This window comes from Pleurodeles waltl, chromosome 5, assembly GCF_031143425.1.
Source record: "Pleurodeles waltl isolate 20211129_DDA chromosome 5, aPleWal1.hap1.20221129, whole genome shotgun sequence".
In the NCBI taxonomy this organism is placed as follows: domain Eukaryota; kingdom Metazoa; phylum Chordata; class Amphibia; order Caudata; family Salamandridae; genus Pleurodeles; species Pleurodeles waltl.
In genome coordinates, this window is record NC_090444.1 from 1,321,619,246 (window position 1) to 1,321,641,602 (window position 22,357).

Here is a 22,357-nt window from a genome sequence, read left to right on the forward strand (position 1 = left end):
TTGGTAGAATTGTCAGATGGCCTGCTGGCCTCTACCATCAGGCCAAGTACATTTACGTCTCATTCTCCAAAGGCCTAGTCTTGTAATAGACACAGCCCCTCGCCTATCCTAGTAATCTCTACTTTAGTTACTGCAGTTTCCCTTTTGAGTGATCACTAACCTACAAAATAATGCAGATTCAATGACTCGTGGATAAGGAAAATGCAGGCCCAACTGGGACCGAAGTACAGATGGCACTGTAGACCACAGGAAGCTGGATAATGACTTGGAAGGATAATGACTTGGAAGTATATCAAAGTGGCAGAGTCCAGAAGAAGGGCAAAGGGGGCACATGAAGGACTAGCATGTAAATGACAATGGCTTGGAAGTAGCCCAAAGTGGCAGAACTCAAGAAAAGGGCATGAGGTCCACCACTCAAGTGGAAAATAATTTATCTTTCTGAAGCAAATCATTACTGTTCACCCACCTACAAAGTGACATGGCTGGCGGAGACACACATGGTCAAAGTTCACTTCCATTGCCACAGTATGGAAGGGCCTCACATTCTAAGCAACTAAGAACCGGGATTGACCACTTCCCTCTAAGTTTGTGTCCAGACACCATGCGTATGCAAATATCAGCTTTTTCTCCCTAGAGGGAGAAAGATCCTGGCTTGAGTTCAGCACCATGGGAACAGCACCCAGTGAAACCATCCCCACAAGCTTCCCTTGGTCGCCATTCCAGGTGAATATTGTCAGCGCAGACACTAAGGGAACCCTCCTCTCGGGAATGTTCATCAGCCAACCCCCTCCCCAACCCCCACATGTTCTCCTCTAACATCTCACAAAACGTCTGGACCTGGCAAAGATCTACCAAGATGAAACTATAAAAAGGTTTCTACGACACATATTAAAAAGGAATTCCTAGCAATAAAAAAGGAAGCCATGCGTCTCTTTGAAATCTAACATATTCCAAGACATATATGTAGCTGTATTTTCCTCTGATGCTCTCACAAGATCCATGTTTGGCCTGGAGTAATATCAAACTGCATTCTGTTTTGCAAGAAAAAAGCAAGTGTCTGCAAGAATGCTAAAATGATCTGAACTCTTCAGTAGAAGTACTGAACATGCCTTGAACTGAGGTAAATCTGTCCACGACACACTCGGCTCTTTACACAAAGCTTACCACCGCTTTTGCACCCGACCTTTTCACAACACTTCGACATTCAGGTATTTTCAAGTACTTTTCTTTGAGGGTTTGACAGGCACATCTGTTCACCAACTACCTCCTAGCATGCTCACACTGGGAAACAGGAAGCATTGACATTTCCGGCAGATTGCCTCTTAACAAGAGATAATTATTTCATTTAGTATTTCACAGCTGTATGTTTTGCTCTATAATTTTGCTACAGGCAGCAAGTCGCCTTAGGGAGTTTTAGAAATTCATTGAGCCTTTCTGTAGCATGTCAAAATCAGCATTTTAATTGATGGAAACCTCTCGCTATGTTAATTACACACCTGAGACTGGCACATAGCTAATGTATACTTTATCACAGTCTGTTTTCTTTAACCTTCGTTGTACACAGACTTTGCGCTGCTTTATGTGCACCATGTAAGAAAAACACGACTTGCTTAAAATTGAGCATGTCATTGACACTTTCCGCGTTTTTGAAATTGATGTTTACATAGCTCAGAGCTAATAGCCGGGACTGATTGAAAGGTATCATACATGAGACTGAGGCACGTGGTGACAATGCTAATTTCAGGGCTGAGCATTCATCTCAACAATTATTATTCCTACAAATCAATTTGCATTTATGGTGGCGTGGGTGTTTTCAGACATAGCAGGTCATTACGTCTGTATTCACGCAGGGGGTTGTAGTCCATCTGCCTATTTTGAGTCTTGTTGTCCTTCCATACCAGAGTCATCTTTCTATGCAACTGACTTTCCGTACGATCCACTGCAAGCCACTGTACTGTAATCTCAGGATACTGCAATGCTTTAATGGTGTAAAAGGAATCACTCATTATGCATGTTACCACAGTCACTTGCATAGAGTTGCATAGTGCAAGGGTGCCAACATTGTTGGTTCCAGAATCATCATATCTGACTGGTAATTGCGCACTAGCTGTGAGCAATTGTGAGTTATTGACACCGGAATGTGGATTCTGGAATTATTGTGGGGTCATTACAACATTGGCGGTAAAAGCCGCTTACCGCCGTGCAGAAGACCGCCAACACACCGCCGCGGCCGCGGAAATCCGCCACGGTCATTATGACCCACAGCTCGGAATCTGCCAAAATGTATACACCCACACAAGTCCGCCACACCAAAGGTCAGTGATAAACTGGCGAAAACAAAACCTCCATCGTCACGCCAACAGGAATACGCCCACACTATCACGACCCACGAATCCATGCGGCGGTCTTTCAACCGCGGTATTCCATTGGCGGTACACACTGCCGCGCTCAAAATACACACACATATATACAAAATACTACCACATTGGACAATTCCAAATACACACACCTGATACACATACACACACCAAATACAATATAAAACACACACACACATTACCCACAAACCCTTATTACCAAATATTTTGACGAAGGCCAGAGAGAGACACTACAATCTACAACCAAGCATCCACAGGAACACAATACCATCACCCACATAACATCCACGCACCTCACACAACACATCACAAAATATCACCCCACATAACACAACACACACCACCCCACACATCACCCACATCAACCCATGGCACGGCAAAGACACCCCAGGTTCTCTGAGGAGGAGCTCAGGGTCATGGTGGAGGAAATCCTCCGGGTAGAGCCACAGCTATTCGGATCACAGGTGCAGCACACCTCCATAGCTGGGAAGATGGAGATATGGCGAAGCATAGTGGACAGGGTCAACGCAGTGGGACAGCACCCAAGAAATAGGGATGACATCAGGAAGAGGTGGAACGACCTACGGGGGAAGATGCGTTCTGTGGTCTCAAGACACTACATCACGGTACAGAGGTCTGGCGGCAGACCCCCACCTCCTCCCCCACAACTAACAACATGGGAGGAGCAAGTCTTGGCTATTCTGCATCCTGAGGGCCTCGAAGGAGTAGCTGGAGGAATGGACTCTGGTAAGTCAAACCTTAACTACTATATCCCCCACCCTACCTGCATGTCATCACATACCCCCACCCTCGCCTTCACCCCCATCAATCCTACTCCTCACAAATGTCCCAATATCACAAACCACCCATCCCAACACCAAGCCCTGCATGCAACAACAAAGCATGGACACCCACTGCACATACCCATGCACCCCACTAAACCATCATCACACAAGGTCCCACATAGGAATGCAAGCACTGGGGTACACAGTCACCCACCCATTGCACACCATGGTACACCCAGATGCAATAATCATGCCTTTACACCCCTGCAGGACCCCTACCCAACGTCACCGCACAGGAAGGTCCACACATGTCCACACCACCAACAGAAGAGGCCCACAGTGATGACAGCAGCTCTGTCCAACTGGATCTAGACGACCAGCCCGGCCCATCTGGGACCTCGGGACAGTCGGTTCCCCTCACACTGGCACAGGCCACTACAGAGCTTGCCCCCTCTGGAAACACCAGCACAGCACCCACCCAGCGGGACCATACCTCTGTCCACAGGACACGTCAATCAGCAGTGTGTCCACCACTACAGGGAACCCAGGCTAACCCACCACCCCAACAAGAACAGGGACCTGGGGGAAGTGGCAATGGGCACACCATTCAGGGGACAAAGGCCTAGGGAAACAGGGGAACTGGGAGGGCTGCTGTGCGACAGAGGGAGGACAGGCCCAGGGAACCCACTCTCCACGAGGACCTCTCCATCATCATGGGAGCCTACCACCATTCCCAGGAGACGATGGCAACGGTACTAGCCACGTTTCAGGAGACCCAGCGGCTGCAGGAGGAACAGTATTTGGGCTTCAGGGAGGAACTCAGATCCATCAATTCCACCCTGGGCACCATCGTAGGGGTGCTGAAGGAAGTCCTCAACACCAGGAGGGACACTGTGGCACAACAAGGGACCCCTGACACTAGCCTGGACGATGAACTGCCCACCACCTCCGCCGGCGCTAGTGGACAGGAGGCACCGCCACAGGACCACCACACCAGCACCCCACCCCCTGCAGAGGGAGAACCACCCCGCAAACGGTCCCTGAGATCCAGGACAAAGACAGAGAACAATGCCAAGACCCCCTCCAAGAAATGAGACTGCCCTGAATGTCATCCTTTTGTCCCACCTTGTCACCCTGTCCATCCTCAAACTGCCCCAGCTCCACTTCCTATGCCCCTTTGGACAATGCACCTGTGAGACTAATAGACTGGACTCTGCCATGGACATTCCTCCACCATCACCCCTCACCATTTTACAACCCCCTCCAATATTGAGCACTTAAATAAACACCCTTAAAGCACAAAACAATCTGTCTGTGATTTCGAAATAGTGTATTAGCAATTACAGTGACAAAATGCTCTTTCAATTGTAACGTCAACATACCTAAGTCACACAGCTCTAGTCCATGAGGAAGCAAAGCAGATGTCACATAGTAGAACCCACATCTGTGAAATTGTAAGGGAAAGTGACAACTCAGTGACCATACACTGGGTGAAAAGGACAGACAGTAGAGAGGTAGTAGTGTTAAAGTACATGTAGTAGGCAGGTTTGTATTCTTACCTGTGTCTCACTGGAAGTATTGCAGGATCACAGAGTTCCTGTTGTCGATGTCCTCTTCTTCTGCTTCCTCGTCTTCGCTGTCCACAGGCTCCACAGCTGCCACAACACCTCCATCTGGACCATCCTCCCACAGAAAAGGCACCTGTCATCGCAAAGCTAAGTTGTGAAGCAGACAGCAGGCCAGGATGATCTGGCACACCTTCTTTGGTGAGTAGAATAGGGAACCACCTGTCAGATGGAGGCACCGGAACCTGGCCTTCAGGAGGCTGAAGGTCCGCTCTATAATCCTCCTAGTTCGCCCATGGGCCTCATTGTAGCGTTCCTCTGCCCTTGTCCTGGGATTCCTCACTGGGGTCAGTAGCCATGACAGGTTGGGGTAGCCAGAGTCACCTGCAAATGGCGAGGGACAACTGTTAGACACACACTAACCTGTAGGGATGTACCCAGACAACTATTCCCACTGATTTGGTTCCAGGTACTCACCTAATAGCCACACACAGTGCCTCTGGAGTTGCCCCATCACATAAGGGATGCTGCTATTCCGCAGGATGTAAGCGTCATGCAATGAGCCAGGGAATTTGGCATTAACATGGGAGATGTACTAGTCTGCCAAACACACCATCTGCACATTCATCGAATGGTAACTCTTCCGGTTTCTGTACACCTGTTCACTCCTGCGGTGGGGGATCAAGGCCACATGTGTCCCATCACTGGCACCTATGATGTTGGGGATATGTCCCAGGGCATAGAAGTCACCTTTCACTGTAGGCAAATCCTCCACCTGAGGGAAAACGATGTAGCTCCGCATGTGTTTCAGCAGGGCGACAACACTCTGGACAACACGTTATAAAACATAGGCTGGGACATCCCTGATGCCATGGCCACTGTAGTTTGAAAACACCCACTTGCAAGGAAATGGAGTACTGACAGCACCTGCACTTGAGGGGGGATTCCTGTGGGATGGCGGATAGCTGACATCAGGTCTGGCTCCAACTGGGCACACAGTTCCAGGATTGTGGCACGATCAAGCCTGTAGGTGATGATTACATGTCTTTCCTCCATTGTCGACAGGTCCACCAGCGGTCTGTGCACCGGAGGATGCCGCCATATCCTCACATGTCCCAGCGGACGGTGCCTATGAAGGACAACAGCGAGCACAGAGTCAACCAACTCAGAGGTACGTACCCACAGCTTACTCAGAAAACCATTCATAACCCGAATTTTGCCTGTATGAGTGTTGAGGCAAGGCCTAGGTATGTGTGACGCAGTTAAAACTTAAAGCCATGTGGGCCCCTGAAATGGCGGCTGCCTGACCTGTAAAGTGGGACACTGAGATGTGAGGTAACTGCACTGGCGTTGTACACTGTCGCAGTAGGCGGTCGAAGACCGCGGCGCAACTCTGCATTGGTTAACATAGGACCCTATGGATCCCAGGAGCCAATGACGATGTACGCCGGCGGTGACGGTACGCACCGCCGCGGACGTGACTGCCATTTTCTATCTGTTCAATCACTCAATACCTGATCTTCGACAGGAGAGGACCTACACTGCAAGTGCTGCTGTGACCTCAGTCTGGAAGAGACAATGGCTCGTGCGTCTGGAGAAAGGGCCCCTGCCTTCACATCGGAGGAGTTGGAGAAACTCGTGGATGAGGTCCTCCCCCAGTACACGCTACTCTACGGTCCTCCAGACAAACAGGTAAGTACACTGGGAGCATGCTGTATGGGCAATGCCTGTGTGGAGTGGTGTGGAAGAAAGATGGGGGGGGAATGATGCGTGCATGAAACAACGGTAAGTGCATGTGCCACATGGCAAGGATAGGGATGCGGGCCAATGACTGTGACAGTGCAGTTGGTAATAACTTCTCTTTTTCCCCTGTACAATTCATGTAGGTCAGTGCCCACCAGAAGAAGGATATTTGGCGTGCCATCGCCAAGGACGTCCGGACCCTGGGGGTCTATCACAGACGGAGCACCCACTGCCGGAAAAGGTGGGAGGACATTTGCCGCTGGAGCAAGAAGATGGCGGAGGCCCAGCTGGGGATGGCCTACCAACGCGGGAGGGGTGCCCGTCGCACCATGATCCCCCTGATGTTCAGGATCCTCGCGGTAGCGTACCCGGAGTTGGATGGGCGCTTGAGGGCATCACAGCAGCAACAAGGGGGTGAGTACACTCTCATTCTGCTGATTCAGCGCGCAGTAGAGGTGTCTGTGTGGGGGAGGTGGGCTATGGGTTTCCCTAGGCCAGGGCGAGTGTGCTAGTTAAGTCCCCTTTTTCAGCCAGACCCTGTGTCACCCCACCCCACCTGGGTACAGAGCCAACTACACCTAGTCAGGCTCCTGTGACATCCATGTGTGCAGACATCGGCCATAGCCTTGTAGGCCATGTACCAGGGATTGAATAGTGGACCCCAAGTGCGCAGCGTAGTGCAGGGGGCTTCTGTGTCTGTTGTGTCCGGTAGCGGTAATGCATGCACTCAACATGTCTTTCTTCTGTTTCCCCCCCTTTTTGTGGTCTCCCTGTACATGTGTGCATTAGCATCATTAGGCAGAGGAGCAGTGGCACCGGAGCAGGAGGGAGCTGCATCCCACATGGCCCTGGAGGGGGACACTACAGAGTCTGATTTCACCAGTGGGACGGAGGGCGAGGGGAGCTCCACGGCGGGGACAGGAGCTGACACCAGTGATACGGACTCGTCCTCTGATGGGAGCTCCCTTGTGGTGGCGGCCCCATCTGTGCCCCCCACATCTACAGGTACAGCCGCCACCCCCCTCCAGTACCGCCCTCCCAGCAGCCCCTCAGCCTTTTGCCCGTGCCCGCTCACCCAGGAGAGTGGACATCTCCTTCGCCCCAGGCACCTCAGCCCCTGCCCCAGTCACCCCTGCTGCCCTCAGTGAGGAGGCCATTGATCTCCTCAGGTCCCTCACTGTTGGGCAGTCTACCATTTTGAATGCCATCAAGGGTGTAGAGAGACAGTTGCAACAAACCAATGCATTCCTGGAGGGCATTCATTCTGGTCAGGCAGCCCTTCAGCGAGCTTTTCAGACTCTGGCCTCAGCACAGATGGCAGCCATTGTTCCTGTCTCTAGCCTCCCCCCTCCAACTTCCTCCACCCAGACCCAATCCTCTGTACCTCAGCCTACCCCAAGTACACCAGCATGCACACACCTCAACACACAAAGGAAGCTCAGGCAAACATGAGCACCACACATCCCACAGGCACTCAAGCAAGCATCACACACATGTAGACATACCAACATCCACTGCCTCCACTGTTTCCCCCTCCTCCTCGTCTCCCTCCTCCCTCCCAGCCTTGTCTCTACTCACACCTGCATGCAATACATCTACAGCCACTACTTCCATCACCAGCACACACACCACCACACCACGCTCACGTGCAGTCACCACCCCCACTACCATTCACACATCCCCTGTGTCCTCTCCCAGTGTGTCTGTGAGCCACCTCCCAAGGTACACAAATGCAGGCACACACCCACCCAACAGCCATCCACCTCACGACAGCCTCCAACGCATGCACCTTCACCCAAAGTCACCAAACGTACACCTCCTACAACCACAACCTCTTCCTCCACTCCCAAACCCCCTCCAGCTACCCGTCCCAGTGTTCCTAAGAAACTTTTCCTGTCCACCCTTGACCTCTTTCCCTCACCTCCCCCACCCCGTCAGTCTCCTAGGGCCCAACTCTCACACCTCAGCCACAACATCGGCGGGACCAGTGGTACCAGTAGTCACCGGATTCTGGAGTGCACCAGGCAGCAGGGCAGCCAGTGTGGCAAGGAGCCACAGCACGGACAGTCCCCCACCTGTCAAGCATCAAAAGTTGTCCAGTGCCCAGCGGGAGAGGGGGAAGACACCAGCCACCAAAGCCGCTCCCAGGGGTACAGGTGGGAGTGTGGAGTCAGCTGCGACACCTTCCAAGGTGGGGAAGGGGCACAAGAAACCTGGCAAGTCTGGGAAGATCAGCACGGCGGAGAAGACCGCCATCAGCCCCGCTGCCCAGGAGGCGACCGCCAGCAGCCCCACTGCCCCAGACAGGACCACCAGCAGCAACCCCGCTGGCCCAGACAGGACCGCCAGCATCAGCCCCGCTGCCCAGGAGGCGACCGCCAGCAGCCCCGCTTGCCAGCAGCAGCTCCTCTGCCCAGGAGGCGACCGCCAGCAGCCCCGCTGCCCCAGACAGGGCCGCCAGCAGCAGCCCCGCTGCCCAGGAGGCGACCACCAGCAGCCCCGCTGCCCAGACAGGACCACCAGCAGCAGCCCCCCTGCCAAGGAGGCGACCGCCAGCAGCCCCGCTGGCCCAGATAGGACCGCCAGCAGCAGAGGCAACCTCCAGAAGCCCCCCTGCCCCAGACAGGACCGCCAGCAGCAGCCCGCTGCCCAGGAGGCGACCGCCAGCAGCCCGCTGCCCCAGACAGGACCGCCAGCATCAGCCCCGCTGCCCAGGAGGTGACCGCCAGCAGCCCCACTGGCCCAGACAGGACCGCCAGCAGCAGCCCTACTGCCCACTGTAGAGACTTGTGAGACTATGGCTTTGCACTCCCCAGGATTGAACAGTGGGCATGGGGCCTCCTTGTGGATTTGGCGTTGTGCACTCAACCGGCTGAGGTGCCCCCCCCTTTCCCTCATTTCCTTTTGTCCTTGCATTCTTCCGGGGGGGTTGGGGGGTGTAACTGTAATGCATCATGCTGTATTAGTGTGTGTGTTGTGGTGGGTGAGGGTGGGGGTGTTGCGTGTTGCGTGTGTGTGTCACAGTTTTTCCCTCCCCCCTCTCATGTGTCGTAGATCAGTACTCACCGTGGTCTTCGCCACCGGCGTTCGTGCTCCTGGTAGAGGAGCAAGAAGATAAAGGCTGGTAATATGTGGAGCTCGGGTTCCATGGCGTCCTGGTTCCTCGTTGGGTGTGCAGAGGTGAACGTTTTCCCTTCGAAGTCTGTTTCCGCCGTGTTTTTGTTCGCGGTGAATCCACCCCGGAAAAGGTGGCGGATTGGTAGGTTGTGATACTGTGGGCGGTACATTGTCTCCCGTCTGTCTGTTGGCGTTGACTTCCGCGCTGTTTGTTTGTACCGCCGTGGCGGTCGGAGTTTAAAGTGGCTGTCTTTGTTGGCGGTTTCCGCCACGGTCGTAATTAAAAAAAAAAATCCGCCGTTCTGTTGGCGGTCTTACCGCCGCTTTAACACCGACCACCAGGGTTGTAATGACCACCTGTGTCCTTTAACACATCTGGATTCTCGATTCCAGAGCCAATTATTTTCCCATTTACCACCTGCAGGGTCCTATGTGGGATGGAGGATGGGGAGGGTATCAGGAGGTACAGCAGGCCATGGGCCAATAGTAGGAAGCATTCAATGCTCCTCCCAGCTGTAAGAGGGGTCCGAGCAGCAACCGAGCTGTGCCCGCAGTGTATTTCAGCAGCTGGCTTTTTCCAACTGGTAAAATCTGTCCCAATGTTCTTGTACAAGGTAATCCGTGGTGCTGGAACACTGAGCCAGTGGTGATCGGCCAGAGCAGTATCCCCTTATGGTCACTGCTCTGGCTGATTTGTAGCAGTCTCCTTGAAGACAGGTTGAATACAGTTTTAAATCTATGTAGTTGGAAAGCTACACCGCACAATATCACACGAAAGCCTCAAGGTGCCCGAAAAGGACAAGATGGAACTACAGCTAGGAATGAAGAGAAAAAGAGAAAGAGAGAGATACAAAGAGGTGGGGAGAGAGAGAGATAAAAGGAAAGGAAAGGAAATTAGGTCAATAAATAATCTAATGCTTCCTAACAACCTAAACTGTCACTTGACATCCGAAGGCATCAAGATTAAGGATCTCTATCATGTGTTGAGGCTGGACACTTCTAGATGTAAGGAGCACAACTATTTCATCTCTTGTCAATGGATAACCTACTGAAAGGTGGAGGATGCTGCAGTAGGATTCTCAGAATGGTAAGTAGAGATACAATAATAGTAGTGTTTGGGGTGTTATTGTGGTGGACTCTGTGGATGTGTATTTGATTAATCCCACTGTGGGGCTTTAAAAGATAGCTCATATTTGATCTTGTTGTCCAGCTTTAGAAAGTAGATCAGCTTCATACAGTGATAACTTCATCGAATGCAGAGCCTCCCTGTGGTAAAGTACAACACATTTTTATGGTAAATAATACCGTAAATTAATTGTATATGTTTATTTTAGATGTCGAAATACAATGTGGCAGCACTATTAACTTAATTTGAACATGCCTGCTTTAATGTATTTGAATATCAATTAGAACATTGGAAAGTTGGCAGCTCCATTGAAAACAATGGAGTGCTCCGGGCTTTTACTGGCCGGTAAAAGCCCAGAGCGCCAACATTCCAATCTTCTTTGTTCACAGCAACAGCTGTGAACAAAGCCTCACGGAGCCTGAGGGGATTTTAATCTCCTCCGGTTCCATGAAGCCTTTGTTTCATTTATGAGAACATTCTGCCCTCTAATGGCAGAATGTTCTAATAGCCTTAGATTTTGTCCACATAAGCTACCCACACCAAATTTGCGTCCTTTTTTCCAACATCCTAGAGATTCTAGAGGAACCCAGACTTTGTGGGTTCCCCTGAAGGAGACCAAGAAATTAGCCAAAATACGGCGAAATTTAAAAACAAATTGAAAAAATTGGAAAAAAGGGCTGCAGAAGAAGGCTTGTGTTTTTTCCCTCGGCATCAACAAAGGGGTTGTGGTGCTAAAATCACCATCTTCCCAGCTTTCAGGAACAGGAAGACTTGAATCATAAAACCCAATTTTTCAACACTTTTTTGGCATTTTTACTAGGACATACCCCATTTTTACTATTTTTTGTGCTTTCAGCCTCCTTCCAGTTAGGGACAGAAATGGGCGTGAAACCAATGCTGGATCCCAGAAAGCTAAACATTTCTGAAAAGTAGACAAAATTATGAAATAAAAAAATATTGAAATTAGCGGTGAAAAAAACAGCAATTTTTCTCAATGTTTTACTATGTAACCTTTTCCTGCGATATCAGATTTTTTAAAGCAATATACCATTACATCTACTAGACTCTTCTGGTTGTGGGGATATATAGGGCTTGAATGTTCATCAAGAACCCTAGGTACCCAGAGCCAATAAATGAGCTGCACCTTGCAAAGCGTTTTTATTCTATACCGGGAATACAGCAATTCATTGGCTGAAATATAAAGAGTGAAAAATGGGTATAAAAAAAACCTTTGTATTTCCAAAATGGGCACAAGATAAGGTGTTGAGAACCAGCGGTTATTTGCACATCTCTGAATTACGGGGTGCCCATACTAGCATGTGAATAACAGGGCATTTCTCAATTAAACATCTTTTTTACACAGTGTCTTACATTTGGAAAGAAAAAATGAAGAGAAAGACAAGGGGCAATAACACTTGTTTTGTGATTCTGTGTTCCTCCATGTCTCCCGATAAAAATGGTACTGCACTTGTTTGGGTAGGCCTAATGCTCGCGACAGGAAACGTAACATGGACACATCACATTTTTACATTGAAATCTAACGTGTCTTTTGCATAGTGCCTAGCTGTGGATTTCGGCCTCTAGCTCAGCCGGCACCTAGGGAAACCTACCAAACCTGTACATTTTCGAAAACTAGACACCTAGGGGAATCCAAGATGGGGTGACTTGTGGGGCTCCCACCAGGTTGTGTTACCCAGATACCCAGAATCCTTTGCAAACTTAAAAATTTGGCTAAAAAAACACTTTCTCTTCACATTTCGGTGACAGAAAGTTCTGGAACCTGAGAGGAGCCACAAATTTACTTCCAAGCAGCATTCCCCCAAGTCTCCTGATAAAAACGATACCTCACTTCTGTGAGTAGGCCTAGTGCCCGCAACAGGAAATGCCCCAAAACACAACGTGGACACATCACATTTTCCCAAAGAAAACAGAGGTGTTTTTTGCAAAGTGCCTACCTGTGGATTTTGGCCTCTAGCTCAGCTGGCACATAGAGAAACCTACCAAACCTGTGCATTTTTGACAACTAGACACCCAGAGGAATCAGAAATGGGGTGACTTGTGGGACTCTCACCAGGTTTTGTTACCCAGAATCCTTTGCAAACCTCAAAATCTGGCAAACAAAACACGTTCTCCTCATATTTTGGTGACAGAAAGTTCTGGAACCTGAGAGGAGCCACACATTTACTTCCACCCAGCGTTCCCCCACATCTCCTGATAAAAATGATACCTCACTTGTGTGGGTAGGCCTAGTGCCCGCAACAGGAAATGCCCCAAAACACAACGTGGACACATCACATTTTCCCAAAGAAAACAGAGGTGTTTTTTGCAAAGTGCCTACCTGTGGATTTTGGCCTCTAGCTCAGTTGGCACATAGAGAAACCTACCAAACCTGTGCATTTTTGACAACTAGACACCTAGAGGAATCCAAGATGGGGTGACTTGTGGGACTCTCACCAGGTTTTGTTACCCAGAATCCTTTGCAAACCTCAAAATCTGGCTAAAAAAACACTTTCTCCTCATATTTTGGTGACAGAAAGTTCTGGAACCTGAGAGGAGCCACATATTTACTTCCACCCAGCGTTCCCACACATCTCCTGATAAAAATGATACCTCACTTGTGTGGGTAGGCCTAGTGCCCGCAACAGGAAATGCCCCAAAACACAACATGGACACATCACATTTTCCCAAAGAAAACAGAGGTGTTTTTTGCAAAGTGCCTACCTGTGGATTTTGGCCTCTAGCTCAGCCGGCAACTAGTGAAACCTACCAAAGCTGTGCATTTTTGACAGCTAGACACCTCGGGGAATCCATGACAGGGTGACTTGTGGGGCTCTCACCAGGTTGTGTTACCCAGAATCCTTTGCAAACCTCAAATTTTGTCTAAAAAACACTTTTTCCTCATATTTCGGTGACGTAAGGTTTTGGAATCTGAGAGGAGCCACGAATTACCTTCGACCTAGCCCTCCCCCAAGTCTCCTGATAAAAATGATACCTCACTTGTGTGGGTAGCCCTAGTGCCCACGACAGTAAATGCCCCAAAACACAATGTGGACACATCACTTTTTCCCAAAGAAAACAGAGATGTTTTTTGCAAAGTGCCTACCTGTGGATTTTGGCCTATAGCTCAGCCGGCACCTAGGGAAACCTACCAAACCTGTGCATTTTTTAAAACTAGACACCTAGGCGAATCCAAGATGGGGTGACTTGTGGGGCTCTCAACGGGTTGTGTTACCCAGAATCTTTTGCAAACCTCAAACATTAGCTAACAAAACACTTTTTCCTCACATTTCGGAGACAGAAAGTTCTGGAACCTTAGAGGAGCCACAAATTTACTTCCTTGCAGCGTTCCCCCAAGTCTACTGTTAAAAATGACACCTCACTTGTGTGGGTAGGCCTAGTGCCCGCAACACGAAATGCCCCAAAACACAACGTGGACACATCACATTTTCCGAAAGAAAACAGAGGTGTTTTTTGCAAAGTGCCTACCTGTGGATTTTGGCCTCTAGCTCAGCTGGCACATAGAGAAACCTACCAAACCTGTGCATTTTTGACAACTAGACACCTAGAGGAATCCAAGATGGGGTGACTTGTGGGACTCTCACCAGGTTTTGTTACCCAGAATCCTTTGCAAACCTCAAAATCTGGCAAACAAAACACGTTCTCCTCATATTTTGGTGACAGAAAGTTCTGGAACCTGAGAGGAGCCACACATTTACTTCCACCCAGCGTTCCCCCACATCTCCTGATAAAAATGATACCTCACTTGTGTGGGTAGGCCGCGTGCCCGCAACAGGAAATGCCCCAAAACACAACGTGGACACATCACATTTTCCCAAAGAAAACAGAGGTGTTTTTTGCAAAGTGCCTACCTGTGGATTTTGGCCTCTAGCTCAGTTGGCACATAGAGAAACCTACCAAACCTGTGCATTTTTGACAACTAGACACCTAGAGGAATCCAAGATGGGGTGACTTGTGGGACTCTCACCAGGTTTTGTTACCCAGAATCCTTTGCAAACCTCAAAATCTGGCAAACAAAACACTTTCTCCTCATATTTTGGTGACAGAAAGTTCTGGAACCTGAGAGGAGCCACATATTTACTTCCACCCAGCGTTCCCACACATCTCCTGATAAAAATGATACCTCACTTGTGTGGGTAGGCCTAGTGCCCGCAACAGGAAATGCCCCAAAACACAACATGGACACATCACATTTTCCCAAAGAAAACAGAGGTGTTTTTTGCAAAGTGCCTACCTGTGGATTTTGGCCTCTAGCTCAGCCGGCAACTAGTGAAACCTACCAAAGCTGTGCATTTTTGACAGCTAGACACCTCGGGGAATCCATGACAGGGTGACTTGTGGGGCTCTCACCAGGTTGTGTTACCCAGAATCCTTTGCAAACCTCAAATTTTGGCTAAAAAACACTTTTTCCTCATATTTCGGTGACGTAAGGTTTTGGAATCTGAGAGGAGCCACGAATTACCTTCGACCTAGCCCTCCCCCAAGTCTCCTGATAAAAATGATACCTCACTTGTGTGGGTAGCCCTAGTTCCTGCGGCAGTAAATGCCCCAAAACACAACGTAGACACATCACATTTACACAAAGAAAAGAGGTGTTTTTTGCAAAATGACTACTTGTGGATTTTGGCCTCTAGCTCAGCCGGCAACTAGTGAAACCTACCAAACCTGTGCATTTTTTTAAACTAGACACCTAGGGGAATCCAAGATGAGTGACTTGTGGGACTCTCACCAGGTTTTGTTACCCAGAATCCTTTGCAAACCTCAAAATGTGGCTAAAAAACACTTTCTCCTCACATTTTGGTGACAGAAAGTTCTGGAACCTGAGAGGAGCCACACATTTATTTCAACTCAGCGTTCCCCCACATCTCCTGATAAAAATGATACCTCACTTGTGTGGGTATGGCTTGTGCCCGCAACAGGAAATGCCCCAAAACACAACGTGGACACATCACATTTTCCCAAAGAAAACAGAGCTGTTTTTTGCAAAGTACCCACCTGTAGATTTTGAGCTCCAGCTCACCCGGCATGTAGGGAAACCTACCAAGCCTGTGCATTTTTTAAAACTAGACATAGACATCTAGGGCAATCCAAGATGGGGTGACTTGGGGGACTCTCACAAGGTTTTGTTACCCAGAATCCTGTGCAAACCTCAACATGTGGCTAAAATAACACTTTCTCCTCATGTTTTGGTGACAGAAAGTTCGGGATTCTGAGAAGAGCCACAAATTTCCTTCCACCCAGCGTTCCCCCACGTCTCCTGATAAAAATGATACCTCACTTGTGTGGGTAGGCCTAGTGCCCGCGACAGTAAATGCCCCAAAACACAAGGTGGACACATCACATTTTCCCAAAGAAAACAGAGGTGTTGTTTGCAAAGTGCCTACCTGTGGATTTTGGCCTATAGCTCAGCCGGCACCTAGGGAAACCTACCAAACCTGTGCATTTTTTAAAACTAGAGACATAGGGGAATCCAAGATGGGGTGACTTGTGGGGCTCTCACCAGGTTGTGTTGCCCAGAATCACTTGCAAACCTCAAACTTTGGCTAAAAAAACACTTTTTCCTCACATTTCGGTGACAGAAAGTTCTTGAATCCAAGAGGAGCCACAAATTTCCTTCCACCCAGCGTTCCTCCTAGTCTCCCGATAAAAATGATACCTCACTTCTGTGGGTAGGCCTAGTGCCCGTGACAGGAAATGCCCCAAAACACAACGTGGACACATCACATTTTCCCAAGGGAAACAGAGGTGTATTTTGCAAAGTGCCTACCTGTGGATTTTGGCCTCTAGCTCAGTTGGCACCTAGGGAAACCTACCAAACCTGTGCATTTTTGAAAACTAGAGACCTAGCGGAATCAATGATGGGGTGACTTGTGGGGCTCTCACCAGGTTGTGTTACCCAGAATCCTTTGCAAACCTCAAAATGTGGCTAAAAAACACTTTTCCTTACATTTTGGTGACAGAAACTTCTGGAACCTGAGTGGAGCCACGAATTTCCTTCCACCCAGCTTTCCCCAAGTCTCCCGATAAAAATTATACCTCACTTGTATGGGTAGGCATGGTGCCCGTGACAGGAAATGCCCCAAAACACAACGCGGACACATCAAATTTTCCCAAAGAAAACAGGGGTGTGTTTTTCCAAGTGCCTACCTGTGGATTTTGGCCTCTAGCTCAGTCGGCACCTAGGGAAACCTACCAAACCTGTGCATTTTTTAAAACTAGACACCTAGGGGAATCCAAGAAGGGGTGACCTGTGGGGCTCTCACCAGGTTGTGTTTCCCAGAATCCTTTGCAAACCTAAAAATTTGGCTAAAAAAACACTTTTTCCTCACATTTCGGTGACAGAAAGTTCTGGAATCTGAGCATGGCCACACATTTCCTTCCACCCAGCATTCCCCCACGTCTCCCGATAGAAATTATACCTCACTTGTGTGTGTAGGCATAATGCCTGTGACAGGAAATGCCCCAAACCACAACGTGGACACATCACATTTTCCCAAAGAAAACAGAGGTGTGTTTTTCCAAGTGCCTACCTGTGGATTTTGGCCTCCAGCTCAGCCGGCACCTAGGGAAACCTACCAAACCTGTGCATTTTGAAAACTAGACACCTAGGGGAATCCAAGAAGGGGTGACCTGTGGGGCGCTCACCAGGTTCTGTTACCCAGAATCCTTTGCAAACCTCAAAATCTGACTTAAAAAACACTTTCTCCTCACATTTCGGTGACAGAAAGTTTTGGAATCTGAGAGGAGCCACACATTTACACAGCGTTTCCCCATGTCTCCCGATAAAAATGATACATCACTTGTGTGGATGGCCCAGGTGCCTGAAACAGGAAAATGACAACAACCTGTAAAGATTGAGGGGTTAGCACAGCGAGTTGATAAGCACATAATTTTCTTTTATACATCTTTTAGGCTGACTCTGCTTTGGGGACCCACACAAGTGAGGTATCATTTTACTTGGGAGACTGAGGGGAACGCTGGTTGGTAGGAAATTTGTGCCTGAGCGGTGATCCTACAAAGAAATGAGAGGAAAAATGCTCTTTGAAGCAAATTTTGAGGTTTGCAGATTAATCTGGGTAAGAAAATGTTGGGGGATCCATGCAAGCCACACCTCCCTGGACTCCTTGGGGTGTCTAGTCTTAAAACATGTCTGGGTTTGGTAGGTTTCCCTAGATGAAAGCCACACCCGGGACCAAAAACCAAGGTGCCCCCCAAACACAGGTAGTTTTGTAATACATCATTTTGATGTGTCCACGTACTTATGTGATGTTCCAAACACAATTTTTTTTAAAAGAAATGCTCTTAGTTTATGTTACAAAGACCCCTCACCCACCAACCAAGTTGGTGGCACACTTCATCATCGGGGTCCCACCGAGACACCTAGCGTGTCATGAGTGTGCTGCGACACCTGATAACAGCAGAGAAGGTTTTGTTATTTTTACCACACATACTGGTTGGATTTGGCACGAGGGTGAGTGAAGGTTCAGTAGATCAAATTTTATTAACAAGAGATTTCACAAAAATGAAATGCACTGTTAATAACTGAAAGGCCAAAAAACGGAACCAATGACTCACAGCTCGTTAGCTGTAAATCCATGACTAGGCGCCAACCGATTTACAGTCCGTTCACGCACCTTTCATACATGATGTGCGCAAGACCATTCACTCCGCCAGCCACTTGCCCCACACATTACAACACTTGCATCAACGGACCCATCACTTTCACATGCCCACATGCCTGATACAGCAATCACACCAGCTGATGGGAGTGTGTGGACTGGTGTTTGCCTGGCAGTGTGTTGCAGTAGCCACTAGCAAGTCAATATTTACACCGCCAGCCAAGCGCCACCCCACTCACACTGCCAGCCAAGTGCCACCCCACTCACACTGCCAGCCAGGCACCACCGGACTCGCACCGCCAGCCAAGCGCCACCCTACGCACACCGCCAGCCAAGCGCCACCCCACTCACACTGCCAGCCAAGTGCCACCCCACACACACCACCAGCCAAGCGCCATCCCACACATACCTCCAGCCAAGCACCACCCCACGCACACCGCTATCACTTTTTTTTGGTTTTTAAACAACAAAGAAACCACTAATTATAAATAAGTACAAAACTACAAACACAAAAGCTCTAACTGAATACATGACAGTAATGCCAACCGTGAAACTGAACATATGAAAATATAAAACAGCAGTTTACGCTCACGGTATTTCCCAATAATTTTTATCTGTGTGGTAGCTCCTGAAACAGCCTCCCACACACAACCCAGGCTTTGAAGGACAATAAGGGCAGTACATCCTAGTCTTGTTCCTGATACCTCTTCGATTACAGACACTTCATCTCTTAGCAGGAAAGTTGTTTTTGGCCGTGGGAGGAATGTGCTCAGCAAAGTGACGATCTTTCAATTTAGACACATCCTCCGCCACTGCTTCTCTAGGAACTCTTGCCTGTTCCAGCACAGCAAGGCTCACTATGATAGACTCCTGAAATTTCACAAATGTCATCCTTGACTCTGGAGAACTATCCTTGAACACAGCAAAAGCATTAAAAGTTGCCAAGTGGAACAGGTGAACCACTAATTTCTTATACCATCCATAAGACCTACAAGCAGCAGTGTAAGATTCCAACCTCTGATCTACTCTATCAACACCACCCATGTGCTTATTATAGTCTAAAATGCACACAGGTTTGCACACTTCCGCAACTTGATCCCAAACAGCCACAGGTGAAGTACTCTCATCATGGATGGTAGTTAGCATTTACACATCCCTCCTGTCTACAAATTTCAGAGCTAGCAGCTCATCATTCTGCAAGGCACAGCACTGTCCCTTCTCAAGTTTTTTACAGACAAGCTCTGTTGGATAGCCTTTCCAATTAGAGCGGATTGTGCAACAAGCAACAGTATCCTCTCTGAACGACTCCTTGAACATCTGAACTCCAGTGCAGAAGTTATCTTCATATAAATGGTGACCTTTGATACACAGTCGTCTACCAAGTTCCCACACAATGTTCTCACTAACTCCAAAAGTGGGTGGACAACCAGGGGAGTCAATATTGGAATCCCTACCAGTGTAGACCTGGAAATTGTAAACATATCCTGTACTACTTTCAGACAGCATAGACATCTTAATTCCATACTGTGCCCTCTTGCTAGGAATGTACTGTCTAAAAACGAAATGACCCTTGAACAGGACCAAAGGCTCATCTACAGATATTTATTTGCCTGGAACATAGATCTCTGAAAACCGATCTACCAAATGATCAAGGACAGGTCTAATCTTAAAAAGGCAGTCAGAATCAGGGTGATCTCGTGGCAAGGCTAAAGCATTACCTACAAAACGCAACATCCGAAGAAGAAGCACATACCGGTTACGACTCATGATTGCAGGAAATATAGCAATTGTCATCAAGGGACTAGTAGACTAATATGAAGACAGTGATGGCTTTCTTATCAGCCCCATCAAAAAAGTTAAACACAAGCACTTTTTCAACTCTTCCAGATTTGTGGGAATCCACTGGTTAGCTCTAGAGTGTGGCCTAAGTCTGGCAGCGTTGTCCCTCAAATACTGCTCTGCATACAAATTAGTCTGCTCAACAATCTGTTCCCCAAAAATATTTTCCATAAACAACTCAAAAAAGTTGACAGGCAAAATGTTTTCCATATTAACTCAACACCCTGGGAAACCAGTAAACACAGGCAACTGTGGCTGCTGCATGCTTGGTGCAACCCACGTGTCAGGTCTTCCAATGGGAAGCCTTTCAGCCGTTGGCAGCTGCACCATTGGCACATCAGTATCCTCCTCTAAAATTGGCCCTCCATCAGCACTGAGAGTGGCTTCATCATCAGACGATTTCTCTCTGACACAAAATTCAATTCCAGAATCTTGTACTTCCTCCTCTGCCTCAAATGCAGAGTCAGACTCATAATCATGGTCAGACGACTACTCTAAAAGCACACCAACAACCTGCTGAGGGGTCATCCTACGGCTAGTCATGATCATTCCTACAAAAATTAACTGGACAAATGCACCACCAACAACCAGCACTGTGTAAGATAAGTAACAAACAAAGTGTAGCTTTATCACTAAGTTATAAACTCAAAAACGATACCGCTCACTTGACTGAAAAAGCTTGACTCACCAGCAACTACATTGCACAGCCACAGCAATCACCAATGATATCCCATTAAAAAGACAAAAAAAGCAAATTAGAAATAAGACAACACAATAATCATTGTGCATAAATCTAAGGACAATTTCACACACAATCCTAAATTCTGTACACCGCCTACAAACATCTCATTCATGCATGGCAACAATACTCCTTTCGAGTAAATTTATTTACTTATCTAAAACATGCAACTACGCAAACCGCAGGACAACCACTGCCAAAACTGCACAAGCCACAGCAAAGAAAGCAAAAGCTTTGTACTAGAACAAAAAGGAGAAATAATCTGTTATTATCAGAAATGCAAATACTTTGCCAGTTGACAAACACCCCGCCACCAACCATTTTAAAATTTTCCCTTGTGTCTAGTGTTCTCTGCTTGGGGGCAGATGTGGCTGAAAAAATTAGGCCAATCTGCCCCCAAGGGATGCAGAAATGCCATAGAATCTATTGCCCCCGTTGGGGAGCGAAACCCTTGCCCAAGGGGCCACCACCCCACACAAAGCACACACATGATCCCTGGCCCTAAGTGTATTCTGCCCCCCTTGGGAGCAGAGAGGCCTAAAAAAACTGCCCATCAGTGCTTTTTGGCCCATGGGGGCGACCCTTGACCAAGGGGGTGCCCCCCAAAACAAAACAAAAACAAAAGAAAGAAAAAGGAAAAAATCCCTAGCGTCAGAAGGGCCTAAAAAAATATCAGAAATGGCATAGATTATACTGCCCCCTTTGGGGGGCGATCCTTGCCCAAGGGGACGCCCCCACTACACAAAGCACACACACACAGACATGATCCCTGGCACTAAGTGGATTCTGCCCAATTTGGGGGCAGATGGGCCTAAAAAAAAAATAGGCTGTTTTGCCCCCAAGGGGGGCAGAACTGCCCAATAGTGCTTTTTGGCCCTTGGGGGCGACCCGTGCCCAAGGAGGCACCCCGCCAAACACAGAAAAAAACAAAAGAAAGAAAACAAACAAAAAAAATCCCTAACATCTTTATGATTTCTGTCACCCCGGGGGCAGAAGGGCCTAAAAAAATATAGGCCAATCTGCCCTCAAAGTGGGCAAAATTCCATAGAATATATTGCCCCCTTTGGGGGGTGACCCTTGCCCAAGGGGCCACCCCCCACACAAAGCAAGGGGGGCAGAACTGCCAAATAGTGCTTTTTGCCCCTTGGGGGTGACCCTTTCCCAAGGGGGAGCCCCCAACACAAAAGAAAATGAGAGAAAAAAATCCCTGGCGTCTTCATGGTTGGGGGAAGGAAGGCCTAACAAAATAGCCCAAGTTGCCCCCACGGGGGCAGAAATGGCCTAGATTACATTGCCCCCTTTGGGGGACGACCCTTCACACAAAGCACACACACATAATCCCTGGGGCTAAGTGGATTCTGCCTCCCTTGGGGGCAGATGGGTGTAAAAGAAATTTGCCGATCGAACAGCCCAATAGTGCTTTTTGCC